The following is an 18,891-nucleotide window of genomic DNA, read 5'->3' as shown; positions in this document are numbered from 1 at the left end:
TTTCTCCTATATGTAGTGTTCCATGCAGTCCTGCTTTGTTTCCCTAAATAGACTGTGAGCTCACCAAAGATAGGTCCTTCCACTCTGTATTCTCAGTGCCTCCCAAATGCCAAAGCATAGATGGTACTCAGCTATACCTTTACTGAATTCACATTATGTTATCTTCCTGAGGCCTGCCCCCTAAATCCTTATCCACAAAAGAGAATTCACTGATCAATTGATTCATTCACTCATTCACTCATTGGTTTTCCACGAAGATGTATCAGATGTTTGCTATGTACCTGACAGTGATTTAGTCACCCCAGATAGGGCCATAAACAAGAGAGTCAAGTTCTTTGTTTTCATGGATCATCTTTCATTCTAGTGGGAAAAGCACACAACTCAAAGGTAAGCAAATAAATAATTTAAGAGTCATAAATACTCTGAGGGAAATAAAATAGGGTGATAGGCGAGATGGTGACAGAGAAGCAGGGCTCTGCCAGGGGTTATGCAGGTTAGCCAGGACTTTTTGGACATGGGACAGATGATTCGCATCTGGCAACTGACTGTCTTCTGTCACCCAATGGCATTGATGGCTTCTCCTCATCTATGTGCAGAGCACAGAATGTGTGAGCTCGAAGGGTACTCAGCAGTTATAAAGTCCAGGAATTCTCAACTATTATTCCATTGCCATGTGTTCATTCAAAGTGAAATCTCACAGGAAGGTCCATAACCTCTGCGTATTTTCATAGTTGCATTGGAAACCTTGGATCTGGTCTATGCTATTTATGGAAATGGAGGTACAGTTGGGGCATAGAGCTGAATGGTCAAGAGTTAGATGCCAGGCAAAAAAACATCTTTTGATAATTGTTTGGCTCATTTGGCCATCATTTTCTTCTGAAGAAAGTGGCCTTTAAGACCATTTCTTATGGGTATGATTTATTGCTCTACTTCCATTTTAGAAGATGGTATTATCCCATGTATTCACTTAGTTTATTCCCCGCGCTTAATCCCAAGTAGCTTTTGGTTGCTTCCTAAGGCCGAACCAGTGATAGAATAAGGGTATACAGCTTTTGGGGAGCCTCAGCTCTAAATGACCTGGTCTTGTCTTTTTGGTCCTCAGTGATCCTTTGTGCCTCATTTATAGGACATGACCCGTTTTGCCTTGCATCATCACCATCTACAGCCTTCTACAGAAGACTTCGTATCTTCTACAGAAGACTGCAAACTGTGAGCAGAAACTGTGTTTTAATCTTCGCGGTGCCCACCGAAAACAGTATCTTGCATTAGAGTAGGTGCTGAATGTCTGACATTAAATGTCGCATTCTGACACACATGCAAACAGAGAGAGGTATTGAAATATTATTTTGAGAATTGATAACATCATCGGCATATGTGGGTAGCCTCCCCAGGTGGCCGACTTGCCAAGGAAAGCACTCATTTGAATGTGTAAGACCTGGTATGTCATCAGAAGCAATTAGTATGACTTCATCATCATGGCACCTATTCAGTGAGTGACTGCTAAGTTATTCAGACAGGATAGTAGGTGCTTTGAGTGAGACTCAAAAGAAGCACAAAACAGAGCCCACATCTTTAGCAAATTAGCAGTTTAGATTGGGAAGCAAGAGTCCAAAAATGTAAAGTCTATGTAATTAAATTCTAAATTATGTAGTGAAAGTAAGTGAGGCAGAAATCCAAGAAGCCATCACTAAGTGACAGCTGCGGAGCGTAGGGAAGGGACCAGACCCTGGATTGCCATGAAGGCACCAGGCACTGCTCTGAGGTGCCAGACCATCTACACAGACCTCTAGGGGAAGTAAAGGCTAGTCCATAGGAGCTCACGACACAATGAACCAGTTAGAAGAAGGAGGAGCCAAACTGACTTTCACTTTTCCCTATCCGGTGCCTGGGTGGCTCAGTCGGTTAAGCATTTTTCCTATCGGGAAGAGCCTTGGCTTGCCACAGTACCTCAGGTTTCAGAAATCCTAGTGTCAGATGTTGTTCCTAAAGGAGAAACGTTCTGAGCACTTGGGAGAATGCAAAATTGTCCTTGAACAGGAGGAAGTCAGCCAAAGAGTTCCCAGACATTACTCACTGGTTCGGCATATCCCACAACCTACAAGGCTGTCTTGTGCCGTGTCACTGAGGGGACCGCAGTTTGTTCTTACATGGACTCTGGCTCAGTAAATTCAGAACGGAGAAGGAGCGGGATTTCTGACATGAAGATGTGAGACACATGCCTTGTAGGGAGAGATTACAAAAGAAAAAATGTTAGAGGACAGGCAATGCCAGGTGATAGATAGACTTTGCCATGTATCACAGGTAAGGAGACAAACCATCCAGAGCTCTAGATACAAATATGCTCCCTCTCTCCTGAGGTATACGATGATCCTTAAAAATTTTTTTTTAACATTTATTTATTTTTGAGAGAGAGAGACAGCCTGAGTGGGGGAAGGGCAAAGGGGGAGGGAGACACATAATCTGAAGCAGGCTCCAGGCTCTGAGCTGTCAGCACAGAGCCCGACGTGGGGCCGGAACCCACGAGCAGTGAGATCATGACCTGAGCCAATGTTGGACGCCCAACCGACTGAGCCACCCAGGAGCCCCGAAGAACAGGCCTCTATACAGTGATTCTTAATTGGGATCAAAAAATTTATAAAGTGCTGTTCTCATAGGCCATTAGCCTGAGGCAAGAAGTTATGCAGAGGTTAGAAAAGGGGCACCTGGGTGGCTCAGTCAGTTAAACGTCCGACTTCAGCTCAGGTCATGATCTCGTGTTTCATGAGTTCAAGCCCCGCATCAGGGTCTGTGCTGACAGCTCAAAGCCTGGAGCCTGTTTCGGATTCTGTATCTCCCTCTCTTTCTCTGCCCCTCCCCTGCTCACTCGCTGTCTCTCACAAAAATAAATAAACGTTAAAAAAAAAAAAAAAGAAAGAAAGAAAAGAGATACCCTGATGAAATAGGATAGTTAAAGATGCCTCTTTCCCAAGCCTCTCCATTTATCTCAAAAAGATGTTTGGCTATGAAAGTGGGTGGTACCTGCAGAGACTTCCCAAAATTATTGTCGAGGCCACAATTGCTGATGCGAAACACTACAGTAACTGTGCTTGTCTTAACCAGCGCACACGGCTCGGTTATGCAGAATAACGGCACAGTGAAGAGTGCGCTCTTCAGTGCATTAGAGATTTGTTGGAAAACCCAAAGTTTAGACATAGAAGTTTATTGACTGTATGTTGGGCTTTGCAACAGATGCCGTCAGGATAGAAAAGAAATACAGGGCTGATTCCTCAGTTGAGAAGAACCCATAGTTGCGGTGACCATATATTCTTGGTAATAATAAGCTCTTACCTTCAACATCACCACCACCACGAAACTACCCTGATTCCACTTTGTTTATACAGTGTTTTTTTTTTACTTAACCCAAGACTGTTGGTGGTATCTTCCTCCCATTTCCAGATTAGGTCCGATGATCTTCATACATGAAGAGTAACTTAATCTTTGGGCACTCTGAGAGTCCCCACTATTACTGGTACTTTCTAGAAGACAATGAGCTCTACACATGGAACTGAATTCACAGAAGTCATACACACATATAGACGCAGACACATGAACATTGCCATCTTCAGCTTAGACCTTGAGAGTACAGGGTTGGAAAACTTGGAAAATCTCTTTGCAAATTGATTTCAGCAAGTGCATTGCATTCTTTGGATTCTTTAGCTCTGGCAAATATTTATCTTGTAAAAAAATAAACTTTGTAAGTAGATAAAAGTTTTGGGACGCTGTAATAGGTAATTCTATGTGTCAACTTGAATAGGCCCCAAGGTACCTGATGGTCAAATATTATTTTGGGTGTGTTTGCCGGGGTGTATCCAGATGAGATTAACATTTGAGTATGTAGACTGAGCAAACCAGATCGAGCAGATTGACTTCTCTAATGTGAATGGGCCTCATCCAATCAGTTGGAAGCCTGCACAGAATAAAGAGTCTGAGTAAAAGAGAATTCCTTTTGCCTGACTGCCTTCAGGCTGGGGCTTGTTTTTGTTTTTTGCTTGTTTGTTTGCTTGTTTGTTTTTCTTTCTTTGGACTTGAATAGAAACGTCAGTTCTTCCTGGATCTTGACTCTGTTGCACTGGGACTAGAACAACATTGACTTTCTTAGTGGTTAAGCCTCTGGACTGGGGCTGAGACCATAGCAGCAATGCCGCTAGGCCTTCAGCTGCCAGCTGCAGATCTTAGGACTGTCAGCTCCTTAATGACATCAGCCAATTCCTTGTAATATATCCCTCTCTCTCTGTGTGTGTGTCTCTCTCTCTCATTTTCTTTGTCTCTACATGTATACACACACACACATATATACACATATACACATTCAAAATCACATATATATATATGATATATATATATATATGATATATATATATTATAAATATCTCTCCATATATATGGAATATAGGAGACAGAGCCTATTGGTTCTGTTTGTCTAGAGAACCCGATGAATATAGAGCCGGAGGAACACATGAGCTGACAAGCTGGAAATGAAATTTTGTTCACATACACCCCAAAAGATGTATATATAATAAAGACCCCTTCTTTTTCTCATAGGCTCAATAACTGGTTTTGAAAATAATTTTAAAGTAGGAATTCCAAATAGGTCTTGAACAATGGGAGTATTTAGCAGACTCCACTGCCTGACCACCAAATCTGTTTCTTCCTCTTTCTGAGAATATAGCTTGACTGCTTTTTCGTGTGACTGAGTTCTGATGTATACTACTTTTAGTTATGGCCCATAAACACCCCCCCCGGCCCCCGCCAAAGCGCACACAAGATTCCTCATGCTCCTTCCTTCCTTCCTTCCTTCCTTCCTTCCTTCCTTCCTTTCCTTTTTTCTTTTTTTATATTTATGTATTTATTTTTGAGAGAGAGAGAGAGCACAAGCAGGGGAGGGGCAGAGACACAGAGAGAGATAGAGAGAGAGAGAGAGGCAGAATCTAAAGTAGGCTCCAGGCTCCAAGCTGTCAGCATGGAGCCCAGCGCAGGGCTTGAACTCACAAACTGTGGGATCATGACCTGAGCGGAAGTCAGGCACCTAACCAACTGAGCCACCAAGGCATCCCCCTCATGCTCTTTTCTGCTCAGTGGTGACTTTAGTCATGTATTGAAGGTGGTAGAACATGAGATGGAAGGAGCCTGAGTCCCTCCTTCCAACTGGAGGACACTTGATCAGGAATATCCATTTTTGATTTTATATGAATGAAAAGTAAATTTCTATTTTGTTAAGCCACTGAGATTTCTGGAGTGCGGTTGTTCTTTCTCTTTTGCCAGTTTTTCATTTTAATTCCAGTACAATTAACATACAGTGTTATATTAGTTTCAGGTTTACCATATGTTGATTCACCTGGAATATGGCGGTTCTATAACGGTAGCTGGTAGCTGGTATAACCTAAGCAATACACAGAACCACTAGGATAAGAGTAGAGGTGATAATGTTGACAGGCAAGATCCCGTGAACTTACAACTTCCGGTATGTCTGTTTAAAATTTTCATCTCAGGAGCGCCTGGGTGGCTCAGTCAGTTAAGCGTCCAACTTCAGCTCAGGTCGAGATCTTGTAGTTTGTGGGTTCAAGCCCCATGTCGGGCTCTCTGTCTCAGTGTGGAGCTCGCTTCTGATCTTCTCTCCCCCACTCTCTCTGCCCCTACCCGGCTCATGTTGTCTCTCCCTCAAAAATACGTAAACTTTAAAAAAAAAATAAAAAATTAAAAAAAAATAAAATAAATTATCCATCTCAAAATACAGGAATTCTACCTTAGCTTGTTAGAATCCAGTTAGTCCCATTCGTTGTGTGCCATGTAGACAAGTAATCAGAAGCCAAACAACAATAACAGCAACAACAACAAATCATCATCATCATAAATGATTTGGTTTGGAAACCTAACCTTAGATTTGATCTGCTTGAGTTGCTCTGCTAACACTAAGCCAATTACATTGCCAGTTTGACTCAAACAAAATTGATTTTTTAAACAGTAGTTACAGTGGGCTCATTGGGGAAAAAATACTATTTGGGGTTAGAACACCAGAATTTGAGCCCCAGCTTTACCGTTTGCTGGTGGGGTAAACTCTGCAAGTCTCTTACCTCATCTCAGAATGGGATAAAAATTGTCCCCCAGTGCACTGTTGAGAAGATCAAAGTGCTACACTTTGGAGGGAGTAATTATTTTTGTCCGTTTTCAAGGCAACTCCTTTGGGGGGGCGGGGGGGGAGGGGCATGCTGAACGGTAAACCCAGCAGTTTTCATTCACTCATTTCCTGCTCGCTACCTGGGGTCTTGACGCGTCCAGGAGGCTGTGAATCTTAACTTAAAAGGGCCCCAATCCATGCTTGAGGGTCCGATAGCTGATTTGAGTTGGAAGACGTGTCACAAGCAAGCACTCATGTGTTTTGGAAGCAGGAGCAAAGAGACCAAAAGACCAAGCCCTCTGAAGAAAGTAAACACAACAGGAATGCTTTGAGGGTGACGGAGTCTGCTCTTATCTCACTTCACACAAGCTTAGACTTCAAAGCACATTTTGTGACTCACATCCACTAATGACTAAAAGCAAAGGCCAAGTTATGAATTATGGAGTGGGGGGTGGGGGGTGGGGGAAGGAAATGATGGCAAAATCTTGAGAAAAAAGTGAAGTTAAAATGAAACTCATCTTCATGATTTTCATATTTCCGTGAGTGGGCATTCCTTGACCCCGCCGGGGAACATAACGACAACACAGGAAAGTGGTTAAGAGAACGGATTTTGGTGTTAGAAAATGCTGAGTCAGACTCCCAGTTCAGCCACCTGTTCTGTATGTTCCCTTGGGAAACTTACCTCTCAGTACTTCATCTCCTCCTTAACGAAAAATAATCGTTCTTATGTCTAAAGATTGCTGAAAAATGAGAAATGCATTGATGCACGTAGAGAATTTAGCACAGTCCCTGGCACACAGTGAGACAGATTCAACATTAGCTCTAATTGTTTTTGGCTTATCCTTTAATATCACTGTGGCTTATACACTATATGTCATTCACACTGCAGGCTTATTCATCAGATCAAATTATTGCAAAGAATATGCCTTCTTAGTTTTCCGATCTAAGAGTTGTCTCTTCCTCCCTGGTCCCGGACGTGGAGTTGCTGCCAAGGCTTTTGTGCTTAACCCCCATCTTTCTCTGTCAGTCAGAGAATGGAAGAGAAGGAGTGGAAACAGCAATATATATTTTTTTAATTGCAAAAATCATGGGAGGCAGCATTGCCTTCATGTGAACACACATGAACTGTGTTTGGTGCTATAATCTGCAGGTCCCCGATGGACCATCAATCTACTCTTCTGGAATCACATGTATCAGTAACTCCAAAGTTCTGGTTTGAAACCAGGAGTCTGGCATATCCCAAATTCAGCTCAGTGTGAACATTCCTGCTCTCCTAGCACACCAGTCTTGATCTTTGGTTCTGTTGAGCCATTTGACTTCCCTGCCCTGTCAGAAGGCCCTTTGACTGTGGGCACCATGCTTCTTTCATCTTTCCATCCATTTCCTTCACTCAGAATCTAGCACAGTTTTTTGGACATGGGAGACACTTAATACAAATTTTAAATAGGATAAAAGGCTTAAATAAATTTGATCTGACTCCCAGTTAAGGAGCTGCATCATCACTATTATACCACCAGATGATTAGATGTTAAAGGTGAGAGTCTGAATAAACACATGACCCAGTAAATGTTTCTTGAGTGTCTGTTTTGTGCCTGGTATTGTGCATTTTTCCTTTCTGATATTTCGTCTAACCTTCAACTAAAAATAGAATTGGTGAGGGGTGCCTGGGTGGCTCCGTTGGTTAAGCATCCAACTCTAGATTTTGGCTCAGGTCATGATTTCACACTTCATGAGATCAAGCCCTGTACTGGGCTCTGTGCTAATAGCTCAGAGCCTGCTTGGGACTCTCTCTCCCTCTCTCTCTGCCCCTCCCCTGCTCTTGTGTGTGTGCTGTCTTTCTCGCTAAATAAATAAATAAATAAATAAACAAACTGAAAAAAATAGAATTGGCTAAATAAATATTTAATACTAGGCAATTTTGCCGTTCAAAAAAATATGCACACAAAGTCCTCCAACAATGTTTTAAACCCCATACAATAAAAATATGTATTTTGTGAACCAGGAAAACTTGGAAGGTTATCATGGACTCATCAGTTGTTCTTACTTTAGTGCAAATTAGTCTTATCATCTTGTTTTCTGAACACTTGTCAAGCTGCTGTAAATAAAGATGGAGGCTTGTGAGGAGAGAGGGGAGGGGAAGAATTGATATTGGTGCTTTGGAAAGTTTGGGACCACACCTGCCCATGTTTGGTGACTTGGGTAGATGAGGAAAAAGACAGTGAAAGAGCCTAGGCTTTGGATCCCTGAAAAGGAATTCCTTTTCTACCTCCTAACTAAGTTGCAAGTCTCCAAGGACAAACTGCTAACATCATTGTGTTAGTTCGGATTGTGTTGGACTTTGTCTTAAACAATGAAGGGGGTTTATTCTTCTCCCCTGACAAAAGCCATCCTTAAAGTAGGCCTCCCATCCTCATGTTGGTTGCCATGTAATCCCAAGATGACAGCTCCACTTCCAAACTCAATCAAGAAGAGGATCAGCTAAGTGAAAGAGGCTAAGACTAAAGAGAAATGATTCCTCTTAATCTGCTTTTCCCGAAGTCTCATCCAGGGTCACCTTGCAGCCACCATCAAGTTGGCAAGAACCCTGTAACAGAGCCATGCTGACCAATGAGGAAGGCTAAGAAATGTCACCATTGTAGAGGGGGTACATGACCACTGCAGAGAAAACTCACGTTCTGTTCATTAAGAAAAGAGAATGGATACCAAGTAGGCCACTGATTCTCTTTGCCACACTTTCCCCATTTGCATAATTGAAAAAATAATACCTACCCTATAATGATTTGGAAATTTAAGTGAGATAATGCATTTGTATAATCCCTGGCTTATAGCAAGCATTTAGTAATGTGCATTTCCTCTACTTTCTCGTTCAAGTTTCCCCTGATATCCAAAAATAGAGTGTTCCTGTGAAACCTTTCCTGCCAAACTGGCATAAAGCAAAAAAGCAATTACCATTTATTTATAAGGAAAGGTTTTTGAGTGTGCCCAGACCTAAAGAACAACCTCTCGTAGGCTGTTCTGATACCTTAGGACACGTCTTGCTAACAGATGCAAAAGTAACTACAGAAAAGACACAGATGCTCACAGACACGATAGAAGCTCTGGAGGCTTGATGCTGAGATGCTGCCTGTGGATCCAGGGAAAGAGCTGGGGAGGGAACCAGGGAAGGAGCAGGGGAAGGAGCCAGGGAAGGAGCAGGGGAAAGAGTGGGTCGGCACCATTCCTGCTGCCCAGAACACGCTGCTTCTGTAACGCTCACTGCAAAACCCATGCTGACGGCTATTTTCTCATCTCTTACCTTTTCTTCAGATATCTTTTGGTTAGCAAAAACAGGTACTAATGTAGGTCTTTTGTAATAGCAAAGTGGTATAATGCAAACTTTTGAAGAGTGGGAGATAACCTGTATGTAGTAGACAATAAATGTTAGGTAACAGGATGAACTTTGTTTTAAGTTTATTTATTTATTTTGAGAGAGACAGAGGCAGCACGAGTGGGGGAGGGACAGAGAGAGAAGGAGAGAGAGAGAGAATCCCAAGCAGGCTCTGTGCTGTCAGTGCAGAGCCCTCCACGGGGCTCAAACTCTCGAAACCATAAGGTCATGACCTGAGCTGAAGCCAAGAGTCAGTCGCTTAACTGACCGAGCTACCCAGGTGCCCCAGGATGAACTTCTAGAGCATCTTATGGTTTTCATATGCTGCATTGTAAACCTTGGCCGAGTATATCTTTATTAATTCATTAAAGCAGAGATCTGAACTCAGTAGACTATGAAAGAAGTCTTGGACTCTTCATTTGTAATAAATACTGTGGGTCATTCTGATGCAGGTGACTCCCTGAAAATTGTTTAAAGCTCAGTGCTTTAAGAGAAGTATCTAAATAGTAGAAAGAATAGTTACTACATTTTTGATCGTGTGTGTGTGTGTGTGTGCGTGTGTGTGTTTTGAGGATGATGGATCCTTTGGACTATATTGGTGGTAACACAAGCAAACCTTAGCATAATGAGAAACATAGAAATGTCGAATATTATTGGGAATCTAAACTCAAGAATGATTTTTCTCTGTTTAAAGAGTGTGGCAATATTATTATAGAAATTAGTACCTTGCGAGTAGTAAAGATGATGCACAAAAACAAACAAAAAAATATTAATGTACCATCACCAGGATTCACAGAAATTTTGACAAGTCAAAATTTTGTATAAAGGTCAGGTCTTTTAGCTGATTAGGCAATCTACAGTTGGCAAAAGGTGCACTGGAGTCAATCTTCACCTGGCAAATTTGACTTCCTGTTTCTAAGAAAAAAAAAAATTTCTCCCTAAAAAAAAAAAAAAAAAACTCATAAAATAACTCCCAAGGCTTTTTGCACATCAAATAGCTCTTACAGAATCAAATTTTGATGAGGTAAGTGTAAGGAATTTAGTAACATATGGATTAAATTTCCCCTAAAATAGACATCATTTTAAAATGAGGAGGAAACAAAGTTCTTGGTAAAATATGAAAATATATTTTGGTTTGCCTTGAACCCCAAACACAATTTGAAAAATAGTTCAAGATGTTCACCAAGCCCCCAATACAGCTGGTTTCACCCATCTCTAGTTCCAAGATATAAACTGTTGGGAGTTCTGGTAATTACAAATATTACAAAAGCATTAGAAAATATTGGAAAATAGTCAGAAATGAAGAAAGAACAAAAATTTAGAAATAAACAAATCCAAACTCAGGGATTCTGTCTCCAAAAGCTTAAGGGTGGGCAATCCTGATCCCAGATAGCTGATGAAATTAATTTCAATTTCTTCTTATGTTTCAGAAGAAAATAATTAATGACAAATATGGATGGATAAATATTTCAAGAACACTTCTGATAATAATAAAATGACAAAGAAAACGTGTTCCATTGCAGAAGACAATTTGTTAACAGGCTACATCCAAAGTACCTACGAGGACAAGACTATCTCAAAGAGCTAATGAGATCATTCTTTAGGGGCAGAGGCTCTTACAAATTTTGATCAAAACCAGTTAGCTCCATTGATGAAGCCTTGTAAGAACAAAATTAAGGTCATGATTTAATTGATTCTTAAATTTTTACAAGCTTGTTCTCTAAAATCAGTCTCACTATAGTAGGGCAACCTTTCTCGAATTCAAATACATCATGTCACCTTTTAAAATTCTTCCTGGGTTCTCCACTGCCCTCAGAAGTAAGTCCAAACTCATGACATCAAGGACCTTCCTGTGTACCTATTATGACTCATTTTTCACTAGCTCGTGTTTTACTATTATCTCCTAGATAACTCTATATTCTAATTATACGAACTATTTATAGCCCTTACAATGTTTCTGTAGAGAAACATCCTGCTGATGATGTAACTTGGATTTTTTTTTCCTTTTTTCTTGCTGAAAGAGGTACTGTTACATCACTTTTATCATCTTTAGAAGAGTAAAGGATCTTGAGGAACTGAATGCAGTGTTCCCAATCCAAAGAGGATTGCTCTGTAGAAGATAGGGTGGCCGTGAACAAGTATGCACCTGTCCTGATTATTCAGGAAAGGACAGATAAAAAGAATCTAGTTCCAGGACTCAAAAAGAAAAGCTGCCTGACCCCTGGTGGTACAAGTCCTTGGGAAGGAAAAGACATCAGAAATTCTACGTCTGCAGGACATGAATGTTTAGTCCAGTCCTGCCATCTTTCTCCTGCAGTAGCTATCATCTCTGAGAATGACTCTGTATGGGACCCAGAGACCCAAGGACTAAGGACTTGGGGACTGGGCACTCTCATTCCGCTGAGCCTGGTTCTGAGGGTGGATCTTCCAGCCTCTAAGATCCAGTCTCTGGTCCATCGCCATCTTTTGTGGACTGTGTAGGTCCAGTTGTGAACAGTGTCACCAAGTGGCAGCAAGAGGCACAAACAACAATGAACTGAGTAAAGCCCAGGCTCTTTACTCTTGGGTGTTAAAAGCAGAGTGATGACCTTCTCTTGGGCTATATAAACCTTTGGAGTTTTAGCAGACTCAGAAAACTGAGGAACTGAGAGGTGGAGAGCTGAAAGTTTGACTGATCCTATGTGTATGGACTGAGCTAGTTTCCTTTCAAGTGTAAAAGAAAAAGTAAATCCCCCCTGCCTTTGCCCAGTTCTGTGGAGTAATCACTATCTGATGTACTTCTCTGACTCCCCATCATCTGGAGGGCTCCTCGTCCCCCTTGTCTTTCTGTCATCTCAAGTGCCCCTTCATTCAAAAGTCCTGCTTGCCTCACTAAGCCTGAAGTGCCCCCCTTAGCACCCCATACAGACATTCATGTTACCTTTCCCCTCCCCCAAACTGTGATACTTCCTTCACGTTGCAACCAGAACTCCCTAAGTCAAAATGCCCAATTTGCTCATTTTTCCTCCATCCTACCCCCTCTCCATTCAGCTGTGAGATTTAATGGAAGAACTGCATGTTATTCACTGATTCATTTTCACCACCCAGCATATCCTAACTGGTAATAAGACATCCAAGTCTTCAGTTAGGAAAGAGAAATGCCCATGCCAAATACAAGGCTCAAAAGCCATGACCAACAATAGCTCTAGTTTTGTTTACTAGCCCTTGAATTGACTGAATAAAATAGATCGAAACTGGACCAAGGTCATCAGGGAATTGTGTGTTTAGAGAAACACAAAGCTAATGAAGAAAGTCCTGGGATTGTTCATTCCCTAATGAAATCATCATGTCCTCAAACACTCACCAAGAGGAAGTGGAGAACTCCCAAAGTATCCCTGGGACACTGGGCAGGGAAATATTCTCGGAGGGCAGATTTGAAGGCTGACAGGTGGACTGGCCAAGGAACTCACTCCACTGCCAGTGTAGGAAGGAAGCCCTGTTTTCCTACAAGGGAAATGACATGTATTTTGGGCCAGTGACCCCTCAAGATTGCTTCCCATAGCGTCCTTTCACAAACGGAACACTTTAAAATAGATCATTTTTTTCAGGCAAGTTCCAATCAGAAAACAGAATCAGCAGAGATAATATAACACAGGGAACTGGCGAAACTGATGTTGGAGAATAAGGGAAAACTGAGGTAACACAGACAGTAACAGGAAAGTGGGGTCTGTGGAAATGAAGGACACAGTTAGTAGTTAACCTCTAGCAGTGCAGAGGAGTTCCCTGTGGGGCTGGGCTCAGACCTCTGAGGAGGGTCTAGACTCTTCAGGAAGCAGACTTTCTTCTACTTTCTTTCTACCTCTGGAAGCTGAGATATAGACCCCTGAAAAGGGAACGCTATGCATCTGCCCTGGGGGAGAACCTCCATGGAACTGGAATCCAGACCTGTGAGATGGAGGGGAGGGGTCTCTTCTCCCTGGTCCTGTCTTCCTGTCTCCTTCTGACATCCCCTACTGGCAGAAGCCAGAGGACAGAAGAGAAATGTGTTTTGCAGAGTCTTAGCCCCAGTATCACGGAGAAGAGCACAGAATGGTGGACCGGAGGGAGAGGCAGGAGCTTAGTAAGCATCATGTTCCAAGCCTTTGTTCACTCACCCTGACATATGCCCTTCTGAATAGGCCTGAACTTTCAGAAAGGAAGAACATCTTTATACCTTTCTCAGTAAGATTCAACTATCTGTTATACAAGTGAAAACTCTGTTGCCATCTCCCCAGAAAGAAGAGACACAAAGTCCCAAGAGTCAATGGTTTCCATCCCTGGGCAAAGAACATGGTACCCATCTCTGAGCAATGTTAACTATTCTTATAATCCAGTCACTGTCACACCAGAATATCTTGCAACACAAACACTAAACTTGAAAATGATCCGACAATATAACGATCCTTGCATGAAATAACAGGAAGGGAAAATAACACATAAGCCGTATAACACAGTAAGGAAGGCAGAAAAATAGACATGACGGCTACAGTCTTTGTTTCTGCAAGTGTCATGAAGCCATTTATAATTTATTCCCTCCACCCCCCCTAGTCTGTGTTTTCTTTTCCCTTAGTTCCTCAGCTAATTTAGTTCTTTACCTGCTATGGTGACACAAAGCTTTTGCCCTCACGGGCTCTGCCTCCTTTTGGTTGTTGCCATTTTCCATTAACTTTTGTTATTGGGTGTGAAAACATGAGAAGGTGCCCAGAGAATCTCCTAAAATTTAGACAGAATCCTTCCTGTCCCCTCGGCACAGAAGTAATCCAATTTCCCCCTGGGTCATCAGAATCAGTCACCCAAGCAAATAGCAAGCTCGTTTTCTGCAGGTGGTTCAGTAGCACGAGGACCCCGACATGACCGGTGGGTACTTTCAAATTGTTGGGGTGATGAGAGCACAAACCAGACTCATTCAAGAAATTTTGGAGATTGGTAATTGGGCTACTCCTTGGAGGAGTAGTTTACCAGGGGTAAAAGTTAGGATCCGTGTAAAGAGGTGTGGAAGAGTGAAAGAGAAATGCATAATGTGAAGTGAGAATGAGAGAATAGCATCACTGGCACCGTTCGTGTACCCCAGACCAAAGCAATGGTTCTCAAAATATTTGAAATGTTGAAAGCGAGAAGCGCCATTTCTTGCCAAGTAGAGTCCCAATGCCTTGGATAAAATTGGACAGATGATATGGCCCCAAGATGACAGAATCTGCCTATAATATATTCATCATTAAAGCACACCTTGCCTGAAACTCGACCTCTTAGCTTCCTCATTAGCTCAGTTGATAAATTTAGCCAGGCTGATTTAAAAACGGCAAGGGGCTGTGGCTGTGATGAATATACTGGGCAGGATAGATACACAGGTGTTTTTAGCAGCAGAAAGCAACTTCATTCTTGAAGACAGTGAGAAAACAATGAAGTGAATCTTAGGTGTCAAAAATCTTAGGCTGTGATTTAAGAATCAGATAACATTAGAATATCAATAATGGGATGTATTTTTCCTTTCTTGGGAATTATTTTTGTCTTTCACACTTTCAAGCATGCTTCCAAAAGTCAAGCAAAACAAGGAAACTGTTTACTTGAATCTTCCAAGAAGTAAAGAAGGTGAGAGCTTACAGAGGACTTCTCCAGGCTTAGATTTTATTGTTCTGAGAGAAAACAAATCAGAAGCCTTTAGGGATCCTATCTGTGAATATCCTCTTCCTCACTTAGCCTGTTTTCTGTCCCAATTAGAGCTCTGTTGTTTCTGATCTTTTTATGAGCATGGATGTGTGCTGAAATTAAAAATCAAATGCATGAATATTGCAGTAAAGGAAAAATAGAAAATCTGAAGTTAGTCTCGGTTTTAGATTTAAGGCTGTGTTCTAAATGCTACTTGTCTAAGTAATCCTTTTCCTTTTGATCCTAGGTGTTAAAACAGGAAAGTTCTGCATGAAATTGGCTTCCTGGTGTGAATAGCAAGACTTGAAGTTCAAAGATACTTGTGAAATCCAGACCTTGTTTTATTCATTAATTCCTATAGGCAAGTGCAGCTATTTAGCTAGACAATCAGAGACCTAGCTTGACTGTTTAATGTATAAGCAGAAGCCCGATTGTCCTATCCTGCAGCAAGATTCAGGGAGAAAGTCACAAACTGTAGGGTCAAAAGTTGCAGGTGAGGGGGTGCCTGGGTGGCTCAGTCACTTAAGCCTCCACTTTGGCTCAGGTCATGATCTCACCGTTTGTGAGTTCGGGCCCCAGGTCGGGCTCTGTGCCGACAGCTCAGAGCCTGGAGCCCGCTTCAGATTCTGTGTCTCCCTCTCTCTCTGCCTCTCCCCCACTTGCACACTCTCTCTCAAGAATAAATAAGGACTAAAAAAAAAGTGCATGTGAAAACACAGGGATTAATGGTAGGTCAGTCATGGAATTGGAGGGGCACTGAAAAAAAAAAACCTAGGGTAGGAGACCTTGTGGAAAGGCAAAAAAAAAAAAAAAAAAAAAAAAAAAAAAAATAGGAGAGGGATGATTGAGATTCAGACCCTTGTACTGATTGCCTGACAATAGTCCTGCTCTGGAGACGCCCTATTCACCTCTACCAATTAGGTGGTTTGGGAGAAGCGGGGAAGGAAGGGACTGAGCCAAACAGGCAAGCAGTGAAGTATCCTCTTGGCATCTGTCCATGTGCCATGAGGCCAGTGATAGTCAAAATGGGCAGAGCCCCACCGTTGACAGGTGCTGTGAAGTCCCTGCTACCTCTCTCGGTAGTGCCCCACCCTTACTCTGGACTTGGTTATACTGCTCCAGACAAAACAGGTACCAGAGCGACCTGCGGACAGGACTGTGGTTGCCACAGGGCTGGCATTCATTCAACAACGTGTAACGTAAGCCTCAATAATAACGGAGGCATTGTAGAAAAATTGAGAGCAAAGACAAAAACACTAATAAGAGCCCCAGAAAAAAGTACTGTAGATTCATTCCTGCAGTTGCACTTGCCTCTCCTCTGTAATAATATTTATGGAAATATGTTTCCTCTTGTGGGAAGAAATATACACACGCATGTGCACACACAAACACACATCCACATACATTCACACAATCGTTTTTCAAAGGCTGTGACTTACGCCTCGTCAGCTTTCTGAACATCAGTCGTGTTTTGACAAATCAGCAGAATTCCCGAGAACACAGTAACTGGCCAGTGAGACCGTGATCTCTTTACCACCAAGTCTAAGTGCATGTTTCTCCGGGAAAACGTGTTCATTCCTTACCCTGCAAGAGAACAGAATGTGGCCATATGGTTGCTACTAGGAAATAATTATCCTGTAAGGGAAATGGGTGCCAGTTTCTGATACTTAATCCTCTCTCTGTAACGTGGGTCAAGGGCCCTGGATTCTAAACTTCTTTCTCTGGGGGGCTGGGGGGGGAGGGGATGAGGTGACACCGCGGTTTCTTCTTCTTCCCTAAGACAAACGTACAATTCTTTGCTGGAATGTTTCGAGATGCCTGTTGAACTGGGTCAGCGCACCAAACAAAATCTTCTACTGTTTTATTCCACAGAAAACTTGCCTTACCTAACGATTCCACATCTACTCAAATAAAAAGAACAAAAGGGTAAACTCAGAGCCCTGTCATCCCCCCACACACCCCTGTTTTCTGCATTTAATAAAGGCAGCAGCTAAAATTTAATAGCATTTGGAAAGCCATGAAGCCATGTCCTGGAGTTACATGGCATATTTTATATTATAGTGGTAGAGTTAGGAAAGGAGTGAGGCTCCAATGTGTCTCTTGATGCAAAACTTGGTGTCTCCACATCAGACTGATATAGATGGTGACTGATATACAGGATGAAGCCAAAAAGAAGTGTGTGTGTGTGTGTGTGTGTGTGTGTGTGTGTGTGTGTACAGGGACACAGGTTGGGGAGTTGCAAAGCAAAGTGTCAGTAAATATAATTTTTTATCATGGCAAAATTATTGGTTTAACTGATATTTCACTGAGGTATCTAAAGGCACATATGGTAACCTTCCTAAACATAAGAGGGTTCATTCCTGCAAAAGTGCTTATAGCCAAGCTCTTTCTTGCGTTTCTCAAATGAAGTATTTTTCGAGCTAAGTTGCTTCGTGTACACAGCAGATCTGTTCCCAAATACACCAACCTTATTAACCAACGCCGGACTCAGGCTATTTCCTATGGGAAACACAATTTTTTTTTTTTTTTGGTTTTCAATAAAAATTTGGGCCAAATTAGAAAGTAAATAAATGAATACTTCTCAAGAATCCATGATAACACTTGCTGAGCAGTGGGTCAGGCCAGATTTAATCTAAAATCGTTCTGCTGCGTGTAAAATGATTATGTCATAGCATTTGTCTTTAATTACTCACCTCTTTCCAAAGGCTTGACTCATAATGTGTTTCTCGGTTAACCACAAACACTTGCACTACAAGACTTGTCATATAGATTCACTCACCCCCCTTCCCCACCCCCTCTGTTTTTGCACTTTGCAACATTGTTAAGTCACAGCTCCTGAAAAAGAAATTTTGAGACATTGTCTAAACCATCTCCCCCTTGATACTTTGAAGACTCCCATGCTAAGAAAAATAACCCTGGCTTCTCTTGACTCATGAAGACCAGTAGAGCGGGCTTAATAGTAATGGAAAGAGCAATACCGTATTATCACGATTTTGTACTATAGGGTGCTGTTCCTGTGAGAATGTCTATGAGTTCAAGAACATATGAAAAGAATTAAAACAAAGGATTGTAGCTCGTAATTGAGTACAAGTCAATTAAGCAACCACATACATATTTTTCCCTCATCGCTTCACTTCTCACCTCACCTTCCCCTATGAGAAACAGAGTGAATTATAATTTAATTCAGAATAAATTAAATCAGCCCACTTAGCACATATTGTTAATCCTCGAAGTTTTAGCAGAGGTGTTGGATCCCAGGAGTGCTTTTTGCCATCTCTCCAGACTAATCCCGTGTGAAGTTTGGGATTATAGAATTTGGGGGAAATGTGGGAAGTGATGCAATCCTAAAGATATGTTCATCCAGGCCTGGGTTGTGTGTGTGTGTGTGTGTGTGTGTGTGTGCGCGCACAGCGCGCGCGCGCGTGTGTGTCTTTTCCCCTTGGGTAAAGTAGGAAGCACCTGAATGATGTAATTTGGGCTCTTCAGGCGTTCTGACTCCCAAATCTCCACCCCACTGACCTGAAATCCCTCCTATGCTAGTTTCGTTTGTTTTGTTTTGTTTTGTTTTGTGTTGGGGAGGAGGGTGGGGTGGAAGTTAGTTAAAATAAAAAAGACTTTGTTAACAACAGAAATAGGCACATGAATTTTTCTTTAGGTAGTGAAAATTCCCCAGTTAAAATGCCAATACTGGCAAGGATTGGCAACA

General features: G+C 42.0%; 1 long non-coding RNA gene across 1 annotated transcript in view; it reads right to left on the bottom strand.

Moving 5' to 3' along the window:
* Positions 1 to 18,891, bottom strand: part of LOC109276588 (uncharacterized) — a 53,206-nt gene that overhangs the window by 2,475 nt on the left and 31,840 nt on the right. The window contains exons 2-3 of the long non-coding RNA XR_002084743.2: positions 16,625 to 16,769; positions 2,075 to 2,219 (exon numbers count right to left, since the gene is read on the bottom strand). This is a non-coding gene — a long non-coding RNA (uncharacterized LOC109276588). The remainder of the gene's footprint in view (positions 1 to 2,074; positions 2,220 to 16,624; positions 16,770 to 18,891) is intronic.

This window comes from Panthera pardus, unplaced genomic scaffold, assembly GCF_024362965.1.
Source record: "Panthera pardus isolate Hobbes unplaced genomic scaffold, ASM2436296v1 HiC_scaffold_21, whole genome shotgun sequence".
Taxonomy (NCBI): domain Eukaryota; kingdom Metazoa; phylum Chordata; class Mammalia; order Carnivora; family Felidae; genus Panthera; species Panthera pardus.
The sequence above is the reverse complement of the archived record's forward strand: the minus strand, read 5'-3'. Positions and strand labels throughout refer to the sequence as shown.